Source organism: Sciurus vulgaris, assembly GCF_902686455.1.
Source record: "Sciurus vulgaris genome assembly, chromosome: 2".
Lineage (NCBI taxonomy): Eukaryota > Metazoa > Chordata > Mammalia > Rodentia > Sciuridae > Sciurus > Sciurus vulgaris.
The window spans coordinates 89,420,437-89,443,738 of NC_136462.1; the positions used below are offsets into that span (position 1 = coordinate 89,420,437).

At 38.6% G+C, this 23,302-nt stretch overlaps 1 protein-coding gene across 2 annotated transcripts in view; it reads right to left on the minus strand.

The window, feature by feature from the left end:
• GPR176 (G protein-coupled receptor 176) overlaps window positions 1–23,302 on the minus strand; it is a 134,396-nt gene that overhangs the window by 44,300 nt on the left and 66,794 nt on the right. The window contains exon 1 of one of the 2 annotated variants that reach the window (XM_079125959.1): window positions 6,668–6,766. The exons of the other annotated variant lie outside the window; for it this stretch is intronic. The gene's annotated coding sequence lies outside the window, so the exon portion shown is untranslated. Of the gene's footprint in view, window positions 1–6,667; window positions 6,767–23,302 lie in introns of those variants that run through there. 2 annotated transcript variants of the gene reach the window in all.

Below are 23,302 nucleotides of genomic sequence, written 5' to 3' on the forward strand. Positions count from 1 at the left end.
CTTTATAAGGAGGCAATCTCATGGTTTCAGAAGTTTCAGTCCACACTTGGTTGTCTTCATTGTTTTCGGGCCTGTAGTAAGGCAAAACAACATGGTGGGAGGGCACAGTGGAGAAACTGCTTGCCTGTGCAGTTGAAGGCAAAGTGAGTGAGGAAGGGGACAGGGTTCCGAGGACTAACTTCCAAGTGACCTAACTTCCCCTCACTAGCCCCCCCCCCACACTTAAAGGTTCCACCCACTCCCAATAGTGCAGTAGGCTGGTGACCAAGCCTAACACATTGACTTGGTGGCGAGGAGGATGTGTATCTAAACCATAGGTAACTATACCCCAAGGGCCAGTTCCTCAGAAAATGGGTGTTGCCAGCACCAGAGAGCAACACCATGAGGACCTCAGTAGAGGGAGGCAGGCTTGGCCAGGCAAAAGGCTCTCAAAAGAGAAACTGGCCAGGACTCCACTCACTGAGGGGCCATTTCCAAGCCTGACCCAGGCCCACAAGTTCTGGTTTAAAAGTAGAAACTCAGAACTTCTGAGGTCTAAGAGCTCACAGAGATGAATTCCCTGGAGTCCTTACTCTCATGTAAGTCTCAGACTCCAGAATTTGAGCAGAACTATTATTGCAGTAAGAAATTGAGTTTCCCATTCAAGGACTTTACACTCACTTTATCTACTAGATAAGATCTAGAAGACAGAGAAAATGAGCACATTAACAAGAGAAGAAGATAATTTCAGATAGTGATATGCAGTGCTAAGGAGAAGGAGGAGCTACTCTTAAATGGCGACTCTTGAGCTTGTCTGTGTGCTGGAATCTCCTTGAAAGCTTTAAAAATGTCAACGCCTGGGCCATTTCAGAGGTTTCCATTCAAATAATCTGGGTGAAGTTGAGCTTTGGCATCTTTTAACACTGCTCTGGTGATTCCAATAGGCAGCCAAGTGGATCCCTCCCACTTCAGGTAGAAAGGGAAGGTCTCTCTAGAAAGGAGACACTTGAGCTGGGACTTGGAAGACTGGGAGGGAAAGTGTGTATCCCTGAGGCAGGAACCAAAGCAATGTAAGTCAGCATCAGAAGTCAGAGATTTTGTGCCTGTACTATACAGCACAGGGACTAGACCAGTGTCTGGGATAAATATAGCATTATATGTTTGTTGGGAAATTAATTTTTTAAAAATTTAATATATCCTTTGCTGTGAAGCAAAGGATGAAAGAGCCAGCAGTACATGCTCATGGCCTTTGGCCATGAAGCCTCCACCTCAAGGAAGGGACAGTATCACAGGGCTTCAAACAGAAGCATGACATGACTTAGGTTACATTTTAAAAGATCACTCTGGACTTCAGCTTCTGAGAAGATGGAGATGTACTTGTCCCTATTCCTCCCGTTAAGTAAAGTTTAAAACTCTGGACATTAAAAACAAAACAAACATGAGACTTAAAAGTAGAGAGAAGGAGGTAGCCTAGCTAGGTACCTTGGGACCCAGGAAAAAACATAATGGCGAATCCTCTGAGTTTTCATTTGGCCTCAAGTATCCCAGACTTGTATCTGAAAAAGGACCAGGAAAGGAGCAGCCTAATTAAGACAGAAAATTCTTAAGCAATTACTCCCACCAAACAGCACAGAAAACAATGGAGCCACCCATGCCCATGCCAAAAGAAGCCAAGTGGGGTACCCAGACTTCCAGCTGCACTGGAAGTAAGGCTGTAGTGAGTACCCCATCTCTCCCATCAGAGTGGTATGAGAGAAGACAGAGAATCAGGACTTTAACCACTGCCCTGTGGTAACAAGGCCAACACCCCCCTGTGGCAGTGGAGGTCACATAAGGAGCAATAATGTGGTATTTCTACCCCCAAACTCAGGGAAGGACCAGAAAAGGCCTAGTGGAGAGCTGGAATTGCCACCACTACCGAGCTTCCCTTCTGGGTATCAACAGAGGCTATGGGGGGGGGGCTTAGAAGTCTAGCCTACCCCACAGGAACAAAGCAGATGCACCACTCCTCTGTCATCATGGCATCAGAAAACACAAGCAGAAACAGAGGGTTTAAATAAGATCCACAGTAGCATACCACAATTCCCAAAAATGTCCATATTTCAGCCAAAAATCTACTCATCATACCAAGAACTACAAAAATCTGAAACTGAATTTAAAAAATTGATAGATGCCAATGTCAAGATGACAGATGTTAGAATTTGACAAGTGTTTTAAATAAACTATCATAAAAATGCTCCAATAAACAATTATGGACACTTTTGTGGTACTAGGGATTAAACTCAGGGCTTCACATGTGTTAAGCAAGTGTTCTACCACTGAGTTACATCCTCGGCTCCAATTTCAACATTTAAAAAAAATTTTTTAGATGTTGATGGACATTTATTTTATTCATTTATTTTTATGTGGTGCTGAGAATTGAACCCAGTGCTTCACTCATGCTAAGGCAAGCACTCTACCACTGAGCCACAACTCCAGCCCTCAACATTCTTGAAACAAATAATTCTATAGAAAAATCTCAGCAAAGAAATAAAAATAAAGAAGAATAAAATGGAAATTTTGAACCAAAAAGTAAAATAATAAAAATAGAAACTCAATAATAGGTTCAATAGTATGATAGGACAGAGAAAAGAAACAGTGAATAGAAATATAGAATGGAAATTGCCCAATCTGAACATAGGAAAAAAACAAATTGAAGAGTTAACCAAGACTTGGGATCCTAGGGAACTATAATGAAAGATCCAACACTCATGTCACTGAAATTGTGGAAGTAGGGAAGAAAGATGGTGAGGCTGAAAAAGTATTCAAAAACACAAAGGCTGAAAATTTCCCAGAGTTGGCAAGACTTAATTAAATATACATATTCAAGAAGCAGAGTGAACACAAAACAGTATAAACTTAAAGAAATTCACACCAAGACATAGTATAATTGAACTTCCACAAACCAAAGAAAAAAAATTATTGAAAATATTAAGCAAGAGAGAAATGACTTATTACCAAAAAGAGAGAAACAATAAGAATGATAAGTGTTTTTCACACCAAAAAGAAGTGGCATACATTTTTTGCATGTGTTGATAGTAAAGAGCTGTCAAATCAGAATTGTACATCAGGCGAAAATATTACAGAATGAAAGGGAAGCAAACTTACCCTTAAAAATGACTGCAAAGAAGGTCTTAAACAAAAAGGAAGTGATAAAAGGAAGAATCTTGGAATAGCAGAATAAAAGAAAAACAACAGAAATAGGAAAATACATTTTTCTTCTCTTGAGTTTCCAAGTTAGGTTTGATGATTGAAGATGATGAAGAAAAAATTATAACACTGTCTGAGAGGGTTCTAAATGTGTTTGCTCAAGGAGGCGTTTACAAAAACTACCCTATAAATGGGAATGAGTCAAAGCACATAAAGGTAGATACAGTTTCCCACTGGTAAATGATGGCACTAGTAGGTGGTGATAAATTATTATAGCATGTAACAGAGCAACACCATCAAAAAAGCATGGTTATATTAATATTAGATAAAGTGGACTTTAGGAAGAAATAAAACTACCAGAGGCAGATTAGGACTTTATATAATGATAAAAGGCTCAATCCAGCAAGAGGACACAGCAGTCCTCAATGTTATACAATGAAATACATAAATCAAAAACTGACTGACTTGAAAAAAAAATAGACAAGTCCACAGTTAGTTGGAGACTTCAACACCTCTCTTTCAGCAACTGACAGAACAGCTAGGTAGAAAATCTGCAAAGGAATAGAAGGATTCAATACCATCAACCAAAAGGATGTGACACGAACTCCACCAAGCAACAGCACACTTTTTTCAAGTGCCCACAAAATGGATCAATATAAACTACACCATGACCACAAAACAGCACTAATAAATTTTTAAAAACTGATATCATACAGAGTGTAGTCTTTGACCACAATGAAATCAAACCACAAATCAGAAGAAAGATCACCAAATACTTTTAATCTCCAAATAGCACGTTTCTAAATAAATAATCCATGGGCTAAAGAGATAAATCAAAAGAATATACTGAACTGAATGAAAATGAAGATATGACGTACCAAAATTTATTGGACACAACTGGAGAAGTGCTGACAGAGAAAAATGCACAACACTCAATGCTTACATTAGGAAAGAGGAAAAGTCTAATATCAATAAACCAAGATCCCAACTCGAAAATCCAGGGAAACAAGAGAAAAATAAACCCAAAACAGGCAGAAAAAGGAACTAGTAAAGATAAGAGTAGAAATTAATGAAATTTAAGTCAGAAACACACTAGGGAAAATCAATGAAGTGAAAGTTGGTCTTTGGAAGAGATCAATAACATTAATAAACCTCTAGCAATATTGACAAAGACACAGTTACCAATATCACAAATGAAGTGGGATATAAATACAGAGCCTGCAGATATCAAAACATAATAAGAAAATAATGCTAGACACATAAACTCGACAACTCAGATGAAGCAGACCAACTAAACACAAGCCTGAAGCTCACTTAAAACAATTTGAACAACCTTATTACTATTTAGTAAATTTAATTTATACTTTAAACACTTCCCCAAAAGGAAATCTCCAGGTTCAGATAGTGTCATAAGAGAATTCTACCAAATATTTAAAGAATTAATACCAATTGCACACAAACTAGATCAGAAAATAGAAGAGGAAGGAAAATTTCCCAATTCATTTAATTAAGCCAGTGTTACCCTGAAATCAAAATCAAAGAAAGGATAAAAAGAAAACTAAAGACCAATACACAAAACCTTTAACAAAATATTTGCAAATAATACAATATGTAAAAAATAATTATACACCATTCCCAAGTCTGGTTTAACACTTGAAATTCAATCAATGAGGTACTATATTAACACACTAAAGAGAAAAATCATGATTATATCAACCAGTGCCCCCCAAAAATCATGTGACAATTACCACTCTCAGAAAATTAGGAATAGAGGGGAATTTCCTCTACTTAATAAAGAGCATGTATAAAAAGTCTACTGCTAACTTTACACACAATGGTGAAAGGCTAAATGCTTTTCCTCAGGACTGGGGATAATTCTAGAATGCCCACTGTGATGGTTAATCTTGGTTGTTAACCTCACTGGGTTGAGAGACACCTACATAATATGCACACACACGCGCGCGCGCGCACACACACACACACACACACACACACACACACATACACTTCTGGGTGTGTGTCTGTAAGAATGTTTCCCAAGAAGATTGGCATGTGTGTTAGATTGGCAGTGAGGAAGATCCACCTGGTATGTGGGTGGCATCATCCATTAGGCTGGGGCCAAGATGGAACAGAAAAAGTGGAAGAAGGGAGAAGCTCATGTGCATACACACTCTACTCTATAGAGCAAGAGTGTTGCTGCCCTTGCCCATAAACAGTAGACTCCAGATTCTTCGTCCCTTGAATGTGGATTTGTGATGGCAACTCTCCAGGGAGCTTCCAGGCCTTCAGCTTCTGCGGTTGTATCATTAATCCCTATTTTGCTAAGACTTCCATCTTCTTGGTCTGTGCAGCTACTGGTCTTTCCAGCTCTCTAGCTTTCAGATAGCACTGGGGGACAATGCAGTCTCTGATGGTGTAAGCCAATCCCCTCTGATAATCACATACATTCTATTGACATTGTTCCTCTGGAGAACTCTGACTAATACATCTATTATCACCACTCCTTTTCAAACCAACACTAGAAGTTCTAGACATACATATTATATGAGTACATCTATATAATATCCTTGAGAAGACAAAAATCACAAAAATAAAGAACATATTAGTGAAAAGAGCCCTTTCTTCTTATCTGTTTCTGTGAACATGCTTTACATTAGAGACCCTGTACTGAGCTTTCAGCCATGTAGATTAGGAATTTTTTTAGAAGAGGAAAAAGTTGCAATGATAGAATGTGTCTAAGATGATGCCACATAATCTATAAGTGTAGTGAGAAACTGTGAAAAAAAAAAAAAAGGACATATTAGTGGCTGCTAGGAGTAAAGGAGAGGGTGGTGTGGAAGAGAAGTAGGTGTATTTATAAAAGGGCAAAAGAGAGATCTTTTAGTGAGGGAAATGTTGTTTCTAGATGTATCAATATCAGTCTCCTGATTGTAACACTGTACTACAATCCTATAAGATGTTACCATTGGGGAAAACTGGGTTAAGAGTACATGGGACCTCTGTTTTTTTTTTTTTTGTTTGTTTGTTTTCTGTTTTGTTTTGTTTTATTTTGTTTTTTGAGACAGATTCTCACTAAGTTGCCTAGGCTGACCATGAACATGGGATCCTCCTGCCTTAGCCTCCCAAATTGCTGAGATTACAGGGGTATGCTACAATGCCAGCAAGACCTCTGAATTACTTCTTACAATTGCTTGTCAATCTACTGTTACTCAAAATAAAATGTCTAATTTAGAAAGAATGATTATCCACTTGTAGGGGGAATGAATGGCTTAAAAAAAACGTGAAGAAAAGAGACCAGTTAGGGAACACCCAGTCATCCAGGCAGAGATATCTGTTAGAACTAATAGGGTTGGATTCAAAATAGGGAGAACTAAATCGATTTGGGGCATATAGTGAAAGCAGAATCAAGAGTGTTTGTTGTCAATTAGCTGTGGGTAATGAAGATAAAAATGTCTCAGGTTTCTTACTTAACAACTAAACAGATAATGGCTCCACTTACCTAGAGAAACTTGAAATTTGAGGTCATTGTTCAATTAGTCTATCCTCTTCTTTAAAAACATTCAGGGGCTGGGGAGATAGCTCAGTTGGTAGAGTGCTCGCCTCGCAAGCACAAGGCCCTGGGTTCAATCCCCAGCACCAAATAAATAAATAAAAATAAAAATCGGAATTAAATAACTGCCACCACACATGAAGAGCTTCCAACGTCTAACATAGGGTATGTTGCTTTGAATAAAATCATTGAAGAAAACATAAGCCTAAAAAGACCCAAAACAAGGAAGAACTGCTAAGTCAGAAACCCTTGATTCCATCATTTCCAAGAATTAAATACCAGAGCAATATAGGGTTCATTATCCTGAAGTTGTACCCAAATTATCTATTGAAAATATTTTTTCACTTAAACTGATGTTCTTGTTTTGGTGTTTCCTTCTTGATGTCCATCAAGGACGCTTCACCTAGTTAAAGGTAATTGAATGACATACCCCAAAAGGAAGATGAACATGGGGTATTAGAGAACCTCTTTCCTCTGAGACATAAGATGAGGGCTTGGTACTTAAATGAATGCATCCTAGTCTCAGTCTTTTTTTTAAGGCAACTCTTGGTTCTCATCCAACATTAAGTCTTATTTTCCTTATGAGCACGACGAGTCAGTGGGCTGCAGCCCCTGGTTGTCATAGCAACTGCAATTTCACACACCAAAATGATTTTCTCAGAACACAGACTTAGAGTAGCACTTCTTTTTTTTTTTTTTTTTTTTTTCTTTTGCATGTATTTTAGCACATAAAAGATTCAGTGCCACTTCCAGTCATCTCTTTTGTCTCAGATATGTTTTGGTTCTAAAATGTCACAGTGACTGAAGATCAAGACCCAAAAAAGATTTCTAGCTTTGTCCTTTAATTAAAGTTTTGATTATAATTGTACCCTTGACTGCTTCTCTCTGCCCCTGAACTGTCTCTTTTTGGTGTTGTGGTCCAAGGGTATCATAAGGCCATGTAATCAGATTCAGCCCTCTAGGCAATAATAATCCTCTGATGTATCTGGAAAGAAAGGACATACATATTTCTTTATTTTATGCTGTTCTCATTCCTCCGGTCTGGTGTTTCCTGATGGTCAAGAAAAGAAAAAGAATAATGAGGTTGCTCAACATTATATTGTAAGAAACTGGAAAAAGAGTCATGAAGGAAATGGTTTCTTGTTTGAGAAGTCCCCGGATGACACAGGAAGCACATAAAGCACATCTACTACAACTCACCCTCTCTCACTCACAGCAAATACTGAATGTCTACCACAGTCAGTTTTCCTTCTGAGCCCAATACAAGACCTCAGAATCATTCTCAACACCACATTCCAGGCAAAAGCACTGAGTTCTATTTTCCATCTGAGACCTGAGTCTTAGCCAAAGCCCAAAGTCAAGTCTAGCACACTGATTGTAGGAATCTAGAAGTCATCCTAATACAAGAGCTAAAATTTTGCCAAACAATCTGAAAACTCATTGAGTAATACACTTGCAAAGCACTAGTCCACACCTATCAATTCAGACAGTTAAAACATCTTGCTAACACAAAGTCATAGGGGAATCTCAGGTGGGCCTGTTGGCTTTTCCCTGTAGCCCAAACACAGACTCTACTCTTAACCCTAACAAGCTGTGCTATATTACACCATATCATATTTTTAAAATATTATCAGTACCAAAATTTAAAGCATCAGCTTAAAATTATCAAGACCACCGGAAAAGTATTTAAATAAGCACCTTTAAAGAATATAATTTGCACATCTTCTCTACCACTTGACACTTGACATGTGATAGGAACTAAAAAAATACCTGTTACACTAACATTCATTAGAATAACTACTATAAAAATAATAAGGGTTCCAAATAGATATGAAAATATTTGAGGAGCTAAAATTCTAATTATCCTGATTTTATCATTATATGTTACATACATGTATCAAACTATAATACTGTACCCCATAAATAAGTACAAATAGTATTTGTCAATTTAATGAGAAAAAAATAACAAAATGAGGATATGGAAAAATTGGAATCCTAGTACACTGTTGGCAGGAATGTAAAATGGTTCAAGCCGCTATGGAAAACAACATGGGGATTCCTCAAATGATTAAAAATAGAACTACAATATAATCCAGCAGTTCTACTTCTGGGAATATGCCCAAAAAAAAGGAAAAAAAGAATCTCAAAGAGACATGTTCAATGCACCTTTATTCACAGTAGCCAAAAGTGCAAGCCACCTAACTATTCATTGGAATATTAATGGATAAAGAATATGTAATGTATATGTAATGTATATGTAATATGTAAAGAATATGTAATGTATATGTACAATGGATTATGCATCTGCTTTTAAAAGAATGAAATTCTTCTCACATACTACCATATGGATAAAGCTTGAGGACACTATGCCAAGTGAAACAAGACAGTCGAAAAAACAAATTCTGTATGATTCCATTTATATGAAGCATTTAAAGTAGTCAAATTCATTGACACAAGTAGATAGGTGGTTGCCTGGGGCTGGGGAAAGGGAGGAAAGAGGAGTTGCCAGTTAATGGGTACAGTTTCAGTATTGCAAGATGAAAAAGTACTGGAGATTGGCTGCACAACAACGTGAATACAATTAACACTAATGAACTATATGCTTTGGGGGATTTACCACCTGTCAGTGCCTAGGAAGCCTTATTGTTTCTGGGGATGGGACAAGGACTTGAAAGAATGTGCTGTCATGGGTAAAGAGAAGGGAAACTTGCCACTTCCCCCATCTCCAATCTTCAGGTGGCGATCAAAGCAGAGCGACCTCAATTGTGATGCAAAGGAATCCACTTGCACAGTAGGCACACAGACTATCCTGTGTATATTTCCCGATTGAAGGTGCAGTGCAGCCTCCACATTGTCCCTGCCTGCCACTGCTGAGGAAAATGTGAGCAAGAAAATGTCCAAACTTTCTCCAGAGTCTCCAAGTTCTTTCTTTGGGATCAATAAACACTTTCCTGGGGATTTCACAGCCCTGGTATTGAACAACACTTAAAAATGATTTTGATGGAAAATACATAATATATGTTTTTTGCCATAATAAAAAGCCTTAAATTCCTCCAAAAGAGCTGTTGTTATTTTGCTAATTTCAGAAATGACCACTTTTATTAATCCCTTAAATCTTAGATTTCAAGTGGCACTTTTATGGATTTCTTGGCTCTTAGACTTCAAGTGATACTCCACTGAAAATGACACTAGAGTTAAAAAAAAAAAAAAAAAAAAAAAAGGAAAAGGAAAAAAGTCAACCCAAAAAGCACAAAGAAAGGATAGAGTAAGGAATGAACAATAGGACAAATACATGTTTTCATCGGGGAATGAGAAGATATACAATGCAAGGGACAGAGATAGGATTTTAAATAAAATCCTCAAGTGCTGGTCCAGGCAGGGTCTAGGCTGATGAGGTTCAGGCCAAGAAACTGCTTCTCCACCACTGGCACCACTGGACAAAACAGGCAAGCTCCTCCTCTGCCCTGAGTGCATTCTCCATGTCTCCTGCAAAGGAGAACAGAAGCAAGGACGGCTGCTTCCAGGGTCCAGGGAAGAAACTAAAAAGAGTTAATGGTCTGTTTGTATCACACACAGGGACAAGGCAAGCATTCCCAATTTTGCACTTTCTCCTCCAGATTATCCTTCCTCTGTTAGCCATAATTTTAGAATGTTTGTTGAAAAAAATGACTTAGTTTATAAGCATTTTTCAGTCATTGACTATATCTCCTCTTGTCAGCTAAGAAAGGGCAATTTAAAAAGAAAGAGACCAGGGCTGGAGGTGTGGCCCAGTGGTAGAGAATTTTCCTAGCAATATCAAGGCCCTGGGTTTGATCCCAGCACACACACACACACACACACACACACACACACACACACACACACACAGAGTTTATAACACAAGCCTACTCTAGTATGAATAAGAAGCTGACTTAATAATTGATGCACCAATGGGGATTACAGAATGATATCACTGTGAGTCATGAAGACCCTGACTGACTCTGCTCTTTCATATTTACATTCTAGTTTTTACAACTTTCCAATACTAATGCTACATCTGAAAATGGAGCACAATTTCCATTCTTGATTATTATTATGCTGGGCATCTTGGAATACCTTGTAACTGGCTCCATTTGGAAAGCAAGTTATCATGTGAATTAGTTAAAGAAATGAGCACCAGGTAACCCTAAAGAAGCTATTTCCCTTCAAAGGAGGTTTTGAGATAGTTCTGATTGCAAGCATTCTGTTCATCATGGCCCCAATAGCTCCCTGAAATGTCCTAAGAATCCAATGTCTCTGCAAGTTGTGACTGAATAAAGTCAATCAACTCTAGCCAGAACACCTCCAGACAACCTCCACATTAGTGCAGCTAGCAAAGTTCATCAGCCACAATATAATGCGGCCATGCCAGTAAATATTTTCAGAAGCTAAACAGAATAGAGTTACTTTTCCTATAATGTCAAGAATGTTTGAAGTAATTTCATTATAAAATTTTATTTTAGTGTTCATGTGACTAATGTGACTAAGAAAATGTATCTTAAACAAGACTTTGTAAAAGAAATCTCTCATTTTTAAAGATTTGTGACATACTCATTTAACATCATATACCCATTACAAGTCAGATAAATGGTACACTTAGCACGAAATCTGACATCAGCTCACATCAAAGACACATCATCCGGCTCTCAACCAGAGTACTTCTAGAATTTCACTTAGGAAATTTCTCATTAAAAAAAAAAAGTTAAAGATGGGCTGGGGATATAGCTCAGTTTGTAGAGTGCTTGCCTGTCAAGCACAAGGCCCTAGGTTCAAGTCCCAGCATGTAAAAAAAAAAAAAAGTTAAAGATATGTTTTACAAAGGAAACAGTACTCGAATATTAGACCTTTAACAAGATTGGTATCAGAGCTTGAGAACCAATGTTGAACAATCATCCCAAAACTTGTACCTTTTAAAAATATGATGTACTCAAAGACTATAATACCCGCTGTTCCAGGTCATTGTTTAAGGTTCTTTTTTCCCTGGGGGTTCTTGGGGAACTACCACTCCAGAAGCTACCTGCTTGGGACCATCAACCCTGTTGGTTTAGTCTCCATTTCTGACCTTGCCTTTGTTCTGGGAGTGAGAATCTGCTCTGCTGATTCTATTCACAGTGCTTGGATTGTCCTTGTCTGCTGTGTATAGCACATATGCTCCTAGCTCTTTGGGTAACCCAAACCAAAGATCTAACAAATTTACATATGCATTTATCCTTGACCTAGAAATCCTACTTCTTTTGTTGTTGTTGTTCTAATTAGTTATACATGACAATAGAATGCATTTTGATACACCATACATAAATGGAGTATCATTTCTCATTCTGGTTGTACATGATGTAGAATTACACCATTTATGTAATCATATATGCACATAGGGTTATAATGTCCAATTCATTCTACTATCCTTCCTACCTCCTTACCCCCTCTTCCTAATCCAAAGTACTTCTATTCTTCCCTAGCCCCCACCTTATTGTGAATTAGCATCCACATATCAGAGAAAACATTTGGTCTTTGGTTCTCTGGGATTGGCTTATTTCTCTTAGCATGATATTCTCTAGCTCCATGCATTTACCAGCAAATACCATAATTTCATTCTTCTTTAAAGCTGAGTAATATTACATTATAAACATATACATATACACATATATATACACATATATTTGTACTTAGTTTCAAAGTTCACACACACACACACACACACACACACACACATATATATGTGCCATATTTTCTTTATCCATTCATCTGATGAAGGGTGCCTAGGTTGGTTCCATAGTTCAGCTATTGTTGAGTTGAGCTGCTATATTGATATAGCTGTGTCACTGAAGTATGCTGATTTTAAGTCCTTTGAGAATAAGCTGAGGAGTGCGATAGGTCAAATGGTAGGAATCCCACATCTATGCATCCATCCAGAAGATACACTTCCACAAATATGAAACAACACATGAAACAGTTATTCATTGTAGCATTATCTATAAAGTTTGGAAAAAAGTGAATGCCCACCATTAGGGGAACAGCTGAATAACCATGTCCAACAGTGGAGTGCTGAGAATCACAAAAAGGAAAGACAGAAATTTCTCTGAGAAGATATGGAAAGGTTTTTTTCCCCTGTGTATATTGTTAATGGAAAAGGCCAAGTGCAGAAGAGTATATGGAGTGTGCTACTTTTTGTATAAGAAAGAATAGGAAATAAGAATGGATACACATTATTTGATTATGTTTGCAAAAGGGACACCACAAGTATAGCCAAAAACTTATGAAAATGGATCCCTTTGAGGAGTGGAGGGAACGTTGTGACAAGAACAGGTCTGGGCTTTTCCAATTATCCCTCTTCATATTTTACTCATTTGAACAAGGTTAATGTTTAATATATTTAACAAATAACATTTGTTACAAATAAAAGTGTGAAAGTAGGCCTATAATTGAACAAAATAGAAAAAGTGAATACAATTGTGTCTCAAATAAATATCATAACCACACAGAGAAACTAATAATTTCAAGTAAATTTTGCACATGGTACTTATACATCTTCTTCAAGGACAAAATAACTGCAGGAAATCTCAACCTTCACTAGTTGAATGTTAGTAGGAACTTCGAAATTAAGTGCATCACAGAATTTTTTATGAGTGAGTATATTGATGTAATTAGGAACCAAAATTAGATTCTGAAAAAGAGAAAAAATATACAGTAAAACAAAATTAACAAATCAGAATTTTGTGAGTTTTATTCAGTGATGCCATGCGTATATCAAGAAATAAAGCATTGAGATTTTGAGGAAGGTGGATGTCAGGAGCAGTGATTTGAATCATGGTCTCTGATTGTCCTACAGCAGGAGCCGTGCCTGTGCTGGGAACTTCCTGTGGAAAGGTGCAGGTCAAGACTACCCAGTTGCTATCATGATACAATGGAGGTTCTGTGCTAGGCACAGAACTCTGACCCTGAGTTCAGACGCCAGCTTCCAGGGGTAGAGAATTATGAGCGAAAGTTGATAATTATAATTGGCTGCTAGTCTTTGACCTACAATATTGCATGCTTTGAAAAAACTTTCTGTTTTTAATTTTTTTTTAATTTATTCTAATTAGTTATACATGAAAGTAGAATGCATACAGAAAATCCTTTTGATGATAAAAACCTATATAATAAAGGTGCTGAGCTAGCTTTGGGTCATTTTTCCTCCATCAGAGACTAATGTCCCACCTGGTCCCAGTTTTTTCTCCATGTCTTTGTCTTTTCTAATCCCCCATCTCCTTCACTGGTTTTCTGAAGTAATGGCTGTAGCATAGAGGCTGTGGCAGTTGGCACCTGAACAGGGACCAGATACAGGGGAACTTCAATGATTAGATCAGAGAACACTCCTGGGGATGTGTCAGACAATGGTAAGGAGGGTAGTATAGCTGGGTGTAAAATATGGGACATACAGGATCCAAAGCAAGGAATCTCTATGTTGCTGTGCTTAAGATTATGCTTAAATCAAGGAAGGCACAGTTGGCACAGTTTTTAGAATTTGTTATTGAAATCTACATCATGCACAACCATAGAAATGAAAAGATGTACCCCAATTGTGTACAATGAATCAAAATGCAGTTTGTAAAAAAAAAAAAAAAAAAAAAAAAAAAAAAAAAAAAATGCAGTTTGTAAAAATAAAAAAATTTAAAAAAAAAGAAATTTGCCATGGTTCCCTAAAGAGGGAGTGGTAAATGTAGAGACAAGGGCAATTGGCGCCCTACTTAAAGTAATGCTTAAATCAAAGAATAAAAAAGAAAAAAGGGATTACCAGGGAAAACAGGCTACAGCATCACACTTTAAGAGAATAATTTTACATAAGAAAAAATGGTTAAAATGTTCCATGCATGAGGTTTTGCCTCTCAAACTCAAAATGGCAGCTTTCCTTACTTCTCAGTTCCTGCTACATTTCTCTCTCTCTCCTAGGCTTGCATTAAAAATGTAAATTGTAAAGGCCTACAGAGCCTGAAAGATTTAGAAGACTTATAGAGAATCAGTTAAGACAAAAGGAAAAAAAGTGTCACTTTCAAGCTGCTTATGGCTTGGAAGGCTATCTTTTCTGCTGTCAGTCTACCACACTGTTTTCTTAACAACTTCCTCCCTAATGCTACCACACAGGGAGGGAAAATGGAAAGATCCCAAATGTACAAGTTTTCTGTTTCTTAAAAACCTTTTTCTAAGGACTTCACAGCCTCACACATTCTTTAAATATCTGAACTGACTCAAGACTAAGCTAAAAGTGCATTCTGATCTGATAAAGATGGTCTACAAGCCCTTTTACTAAAAGTATTACAGCCATGTAATTTTTTTCCCTAGAACTCTTATTTAAAAAAATATATATTTTTGAGCTCATGGTTTTATGTAAATTCACATTTCATCTTGTGTGCCTAAATTAATATATTTTTCTGATCAGTTTCATTTTATTGATCACTGAACAGGTATCCCCAAGGTCAAGTCATTGTAGAGTGGACTCACTTGTTTCTTAAGTTACAATTACTAAAACAAAAAAAGGGGGAGATAGAATCCCACAAAGTTGTATGAATAATGCTCTTTTTGTTTTAAATTTGTTTTGAATTATACTGCTGAAGGTTACACTGCTGCTGAGCAACACATCGCTTCCGCTGCAGTAGGACAATAGAATGGACCAGATCTGGTGATAATGTAGGGTAGAGGCCATGCATATATCTTTCCAGAAGGTGCAGCTCATCCTATCAGGGTACCTGAGCATGTTGCTCATCATCACCATGGAGGATCTCAAGCCACAGTTCAGACAATTGAAGAACCTGACACATCAGGCTGAGCAGATGGTCAAACAGCAGGGAGGTACTAAATCTCCAGCCACCATGTTTGTGACTATACTGGCTTTATTGAGCTGTCAGGTAAGTAGAGTTCATGGGGAAACTTATTGGAGTTATTTCCCAGATTCACCTTTAGTCAACCCAGCTGTGTGGACTGGAGAATTCATTCCAGTATTTATTAATAATACACACATGATGGGAGGTTTTTCAGATAAACATATTACTCCTATTCGTACAATTTGATTTAATCATACTGGATATAGTGGGAATCTACCTATATGTTGGTCCCACATTGAAAATACAGGCTGTTTAAAAGTGGCCCAAGAGAAAAAGACAGTATATGGGGGGAGGGGGGCAGCCAGAGGAGACAATATCACTGGCCTCTGGGATTTAAAAATGTATGTCCAGACAGTTACAAAAATGGGACTCCCCAGGGACATAACTGTGTTTCTCACAGTGCAGGGCACCATCCATAGCCAGCAAATAAAACCAGGCTTGGTCAAACTATCAGACATGGAAATTTGGCTCTCAGGAACTGACACTCAAGACAGATTGTTCCAGATTGCCTGGACTATGTGGTTTCTGTGCAGTGGTTCACTACCAGAATTTGCAGGCCCTGCTGGGATGACCTGCTAGAGCAAAATGGCTTGCTTAAATCCACCCCATACTGTTTCTCATGGAAGAATCTCCTCCTGGTCCCCCTTTGATCTCTACTGCTATAGATAAACCAAGTGCAGCCTCCTCCAGTTTTGTTAGAGCCAGACCCTTATGAATAACTCAACCCATCACGCCCCCTTATTCAAAAGATAACTATTTCCTGTTTTTTTTTTTCTATTAAATAAATTTGTTAGAGATTAGTTCACAGCCAGCCCATACCTCCAACAGGAACCCTTTCCCTTACCCATGAAGGATGTGTGGTAAGACCACAGAACATCCACCAATACCTTACTACCCTAATCACACTATAATATAATTGGGTGCCTTTCCTAATTGGGTGGAGTGTGCTGATATCATGCCAGTGTGACATAACGTCTCTGGCAGTAGGGGATATATTCTGGACTGGTCTCATAGATTTGGTAAAAGGTACTCACATCAAAAATTTATAACTCCTGAAGGATTTCTTGGTAATATTCTGACCTTCAGTGATGGTGGCATACAGAGAGATCTGTGGAGTTTAATAGCTGCCTTAGGTTTCATCAATTATACTGGCAGCTCCCTAACTGATCTTGTGGACAAGAGCTGTAAAGTGGCTCCTTGCTGTGGCCTGCAGGTCTGTGCTCAATCTCCTTGTGTTTTAATCTCTGGGAATATAAAAGTAAATAGAACTGGAGAAAAGTACAATGTAACTTGTCAAAGTTGCAATGTGACTAATTGCATTACTAGGTATAATAGAGGACAAGAAGTACTTATGTTACTCCACCACTCCTTTTTTTTAATCCCAGCTAACATTTTAGAGCCCTGGTATTCTTCTGATGGAGTTCAAGTCTTACAAAAAAATCATATCCAACTGAAGAGACACTGGTGTGCTCTTCTTGGCCTCATCACATTTGGAATAGTTACTTTGATATCTGTTTTTGTCTTTACCTTGTCATCTGCCATAGCCTTATCCAAAAACATTAAAAATGTTCATTTTCTTAATGATTTGGCTCAGAATACTTCCAAAGCCCTATAGAATCAGGTATATATTGATGACAAGATAGAAACTAAATTAAATGCCCTGGAACATAAACATAGGAACTGAGCTTGCTGCTCTTAAATTCAGACAGCAACTTTGCTGCCATGCTAGCTACAAATTTGTTCTGTGTTACAGCAGCAAGATATAACACTTCTCAATGGGACTAGGAAAAAGTTAAAAATCACTTAATGGGCATTTGGCACAGAAATAATGACAGTCTAGACCTTATGGAGTTAACATCATTGCACCCAGTATATTCAGGAGAGCAGAAATGATCTTGTGGAACCTGCATAACTTGTTAAACAAATACGTAATGATTTAAGTGTTCTTAATCATTGGACTATGTTAAAACATACAATATGGTACATTTTTTGAATTATGCATTTGCTACTAATACTCTTTTGTGTTATAACAATAGGATGCCACATCTTCCAAGAAGAAATCTGACAACTTCAAATAGCCCATCACTTGCACTTAAAAATTAAAAGGGGAAGATGTCAGGAGCAGTGATTTGAATCAGGGTCTCTGTCCTATAGCAGGAGCTGCGCCTGTGCTGGGAACTTCCTGTGCAAAGGTGCAGGTCAAGACTGCCCAGTTGCTATGGTGATGCAACTGAAGTTCTGTGCTAAGCACGGAACTATAAGTCTTGACCCTGAGTTCAGACACCAGCTGCCAGAGGTAGAGAATTAAGAGTGCAAGTTGATAATCATAATTGGCCACTAGTGTTTGACTTTCAATCCTGCATGTTTTTGAAGAAACTTTCTCACAGAAAATCTTTTTGATGATAAACCTATATAATAAATGTGCTGAGCTTGCTCGGGGTCATTATTCCTCCATCAGAAAATAATGTCCCACCTGGTCCCAGTTTTCTCTCTATGTGTGTCTGTTTGTCTTTTCTTATCCCCCAACTCCCTTCACTGGTTTTCTGAATTAATGGCCACAGCACAGAGGCCACGGCAAGTGGGAGAGACAGAAATCAGAATGTAAATCTGTAAGATGTGGGGCAACAGGTAGAAGTACCCAATTTCTAAAACTAAGAGAATAAGAAGGGACACCAGCATCAGGCAAAGGACACTGAAAGAAAAATATGAAAATCAGAGTGGGAAAAGGGAAAGAGAAGAGAATGAATGTGAGCATAAGCAAGATGTGGAACAGTCATAAGAATCCAGAATCCAGGTAAAGGATTAATTTTAGCAAGATGATTCACAATGAGGTGAAGATATGAAGTACAGAACTTACTTGCATGTGTTCCTGCCATTGATTCCAATCATTCCCATAATAGATGGGCCAGATGTCTAATGAGGGCCAAAGCCAAGTGTACCTACTACCAGCATGCTGTGCGTTGTTTTACAGCTCTGCTAGAAGATGCAACAGGGCCACAGGAAAAGGGCACTGAACTCAAGGGGCTCAGGTTCCAACTGTGGAATATGAGAAAGAGTGAGACAGAAGGATGCAGAGCATAAATAACACATACACAGACAGAGAAAGGCAAGGGTGGGAGTCCTAAAATGCATGACCAGTCAGGAAACTGACCAGAGGCATAGGCTGGTCTGAGCAAAGGCTGAGGTGGCCCAGCTGTGAAAAGCCTCATAGGTCTTGGAGTCTGAAATTTATCCTGGAACCTACACAAGGCCACTGGAGGATGTTAAGCAGCAAAGCAAAAATCACCAGATCTAGATTTTGGAACATTTGGAGGAGATACAGAAGCCTTGTTAGCATCCTACCATGAAGCAAGACTAAGCAGTGGAGAGAGAAAAGACCCTAAGGGTATATTTATTAGGTCAAATTAATGGAGGAAAGTCATAGGAGGAGTGGAAACAGGGCCAAGGCACAGAATGAAGCATGGACTGTCCCAAACACCATCTAGACTGCTCAGGACCATCTATGATAAGTGATGAGAATGGAAGCACCTTTTTTAGATATTTCTGGAATAAAAGACAATTTAATACCACATGGTGGGGCAGGAGGGACAGGGGATGGATGACAAGATTTTTCATAAGCTTTGCAGTCTCTACCAATCTTAACATTAACTGGATTCTAGCTATTTACTCAGGTTTACCCAACCAAAATCTAGGTCATGATGCCACCCTCTGAGTCAATGAATGATATCTCACTAGAGAAGTAGATTGGGGTTGTGGGAACCTCTATCAGTATCAGATCACTAGTGAAAAGGGTCCTGGAACTTAAGGAAGTGAGGTTTACACGGGCCCAAGGAGAAGGCCGTAGTGGGAAGATATCACCAACCAATTGATGTTTTTCACACTCATATAGTCTTTGTCACTTGTTTGACAAATTTGACTACTGGTTAAGACCAAAGTGATTGGTGAAGCAGTCAGAAGACAAGCTTTCAAGTGGTTTTCTAAGCAGAGACAACCCATAAAATAGCCTAAGATCAAGCAGGACCCCAGTGCATCCCAATGAAAACAGTATGGAAGGCTGGGGCAGGAGGTTTTAGTAGGCCATACAAATGAAAGAGAAAGCAGGAGTTAACAACTTGGACACTTCTTTGCTGGAACTGGCACATTGCTAAGCATTTTATCTAGGGCAGTCAAGGAGGTCACTCAGAGCAATGCTTTATGCACATGATTGTTTTTAAATGAGAGGTTTGCTCTGATTTTTTAATTGGATTTTTATGAACTCTTAAAGCTTTATTTAAGACATTCTTAATTAATGTTAACATCAGCCTATTAACCCAACAGTTACAATTAAATGTGGGGATAGACCAAAATTTCACTAACCCTTCAGCTTGCTAGGCCTCCAGGTGGCCCATTAAATGCAGGGACTGCCTGAGCAGTGTGCCCACAGGAAGGAGCGGAAGGAGACAGGCCAGAATCTCTCCCTCTTCAACCACTTGGACTTCACCTGGGTGTCCTATCTTCAGCAAATAGGTTCAGCTTCAAAAAAGTGCCTGAGGTCACTGGAAATGGGGAGTGGGTTTGCTACTGAAGTGTTCCATAAAGTAGCACCTGAGTTCCTATGGAACTTTTCTGAGATGGCTAAGGTTCCACACACACTGCACATACCCTCCCTCTGCATTCTGTCCAAGGGGCAACGTTGCCCTTCACACTGCACTTGTTCATTTTTGTAAAAAAATAAAAATAAAAAACAAAAAATAAAAATAATCCATTGGTGAGCTTTTTATATTGCAGTTTCAAGGTTCATAGTTTTACTTTAGAAAGGACTCTATCATGGGTATTTTGTAAAACATGTAGGTTTGGTGAAATTAAAATATGCACTATATCGTTTCCTCCATAAAACTGTTTTAAAGAGAAGGTGGAGATTCTTGGATCTGAAGTCCCAGACACAGCAGTTGAAGCCATGAGAGGCTGCGGCAAGCTGCTCATGTGACATCTTTGCCAGGCTGTAGAGGAGAAACAGCTCTGTCATGGTGTCAACCTCTGGCCAAGTCTCTGGCTCCAAGAGGTCCAGCCGGGAGTCATCAATCCTCCCAAACAGAAGCCACTTGTCACAAGTTGTTTACATAGCAAGTCTGCACAGCTGAATTGTATCTCTGGTTTCCTTCATTTTTTTTTTTTTTTTCCTTTTTGCTTTCCTTCATTTGATTTCTTCCACCATTTCCCCCCTTTTTAATCCCTTCCTTCTTTATTATTTCTTTTGGCTCTTGTTTTCATTGTTTACTTTGAACGCTTATTCAAATACCTCCCTATAATAGTACGATATTAATCTTTTACCCTAATCACAATGGATTCTCAGAGATGTTCTTCATCTAGTTCTACCTTTTCCACCTTTATCCCCAAAGTCTCAAGGCATTATTTTTAAAAGTTTACACATCACAGATATGGAATAAGGATGTTTCAATGGTATGTCCAGAATTATGTGCAGTTATTATTACGAGATGTACTAAATTTGTAGGACTATTATAACAAACTAATACCAATTTAGAGCCTTAGAACAACACGAATTTATTTTCTTACAGTTTTGGAAGCCAAAATCAGTTTCATTGTACTAAAGCAAAAGGGTCAGCAGTCTGTTTCCTTCCAAGGCCGTGGGGGAGAACCGCTTCCTCATCTTTCTAGCTCGGTGGGGTTGCCTGCATTCTTTTGCTCCTGTCCTGGTGCTTCCATTGTCACATCGCCCCCTTCTGTAGTCAAACTTCTCTTTGCCTCTTTCTTGTAAGAGCACTGGTGATTACATTTAATCACCCAAATAATCCAGGAAAATACCTCCCTCTCAAGATTCCTACACATCTGCAAAATCCCTTTTGCCAAATAAGGTAATACCTACAGGTTCCAAGAAAGGACAAGGATTTCTTGAGGACCATTATGCAGCCACAAAAACCAAAGTAACTCCATCCATGAGATCCAATGAAGGGGAGTTAAGCATTTCAGGGATAACTAAGCATCTTCTTTTATTAGAAGAAAACAGTAAATTCCAGAACTTTGTTGATAGCATATCATTTGTGACATCTCACAACTTACCTCAACTTATCAATGTGTCATAATACCTAAACTAGAAAACTAACAAAATGGACATTTGATGCATAGGCAGAATTCTAAGATGGCCCCAAGATCCCCAACACCTGTCTACATACCCTCTATGATTCTCTCCCCTTGTGTGTGAATGGGACCTGGAAATATGATGGGATGTCACTCTGTTGAGTTGCATAATATATGACACTCTGTCCCAGCAGATGGACTAATTGTCCTGTTGTGCCATGTTGTGAAAGGGCCATGTCACTATGACCTAAGGACAGGTTCTTACTGACTGAGAGTAACTCCCAGGTAATAGCCAGCAAAGAAATAAGGATCCCTTTCCTAGAGCTGCAAGGAAATGAATTCTGCCAACAACCTGAAGGAGCTTGGAAGAGGACTTCAGATAAGATCATAGCTCCAGCTAACACCTTGATTTCCAGCTGGTGAGACCGTGAGCACGAGACCAGCTAACCCATGCCCATGGACACTGAGATAATACCTTTATGTTGTTTAAGCTACTGAGTATATGGTGATTTGCTAAGCAATAAGGAAAAACTTACAGTTGGCAGGCATGAAATGCAAACAGTTACATCATTAAAACTTTGGGAGGGTCAATAAAAATTACACGAAAATTTTAGAATATCCATAAATATGCATATAATTAAGGCATGGTCCATAACTTGTATCAGATACCCAACAGGTCAGTGGCCCATATAAGAAGAACACTAAATTAGGAGTCTAATGGAGCAGTCAAAAAATAACCTCTTGAGATGTTTCTTTTGAGGTCCCCATCCTGCAAGATGTCAGCGTATGGAAATCTATAAAGAAAAAGTGGGGATGCATAAGCCATTCTTTGTGAGTATCCTTCCATCTCTTGACACAGCATGGAGATGTACAGCATATTTCACTGCAAAGTATTTCAACAGAGAGCAATACAGTATGGCTTCCCTCCCTTACAGCAGGTCTCAATGCTCAGAGAACTAGACACAACAGGCAGTGCCCACCTTCCTCAGTTGCATCTTTACCCCATGACCCATTCCCTAATACCGTACTGTGCTTCCTCAGTACTGGATGCATAAATGCTTCAAAACTCTTTCCCAAGCTTTCCTGAATGAACTCAAAGTCCTCTCCCTTCATCTGAAAAGTATCTGCACAAATGCTTTTCCACACATGCAGATGACCAACGCCTGAAGGAGAGACATCTCTTTATTATGTGATTTCCTAGCAACCACAAGAGTCAACCTAAGAATCGAACAATTCAGATGTCGAATTCAAAGCATTCATCTAATGCCAACACTATGCTATGTACTGATCCTTGCTGAGTGACCCAAAAGCTAAAATGGGAAGACATTTAGAAATAAGCCCTGGACTAATAAATGAGACTGCAGTTAAATGGGCAGGGGCTAATAAAACTAATTATTTTATCCAATTCAGCATTTATTCCCTGAGCACTTGCAAATTTGCAACCTACTGAGGCGCTACAGAAAACACAGAGATTGCTAAAATAAGCTTAGAATATGATAGTGGCAGAGGCAAGAAAACAACTCAGTAAACTTTTTTTAAGGCAGGAAGCATTAAGTTGAGTCGCAGAGATACCAATGACACTGTGGGAGAAAGGAGAAGGATGAAGTCTGATTTGGTGAGCCTTAAAGAATATGTC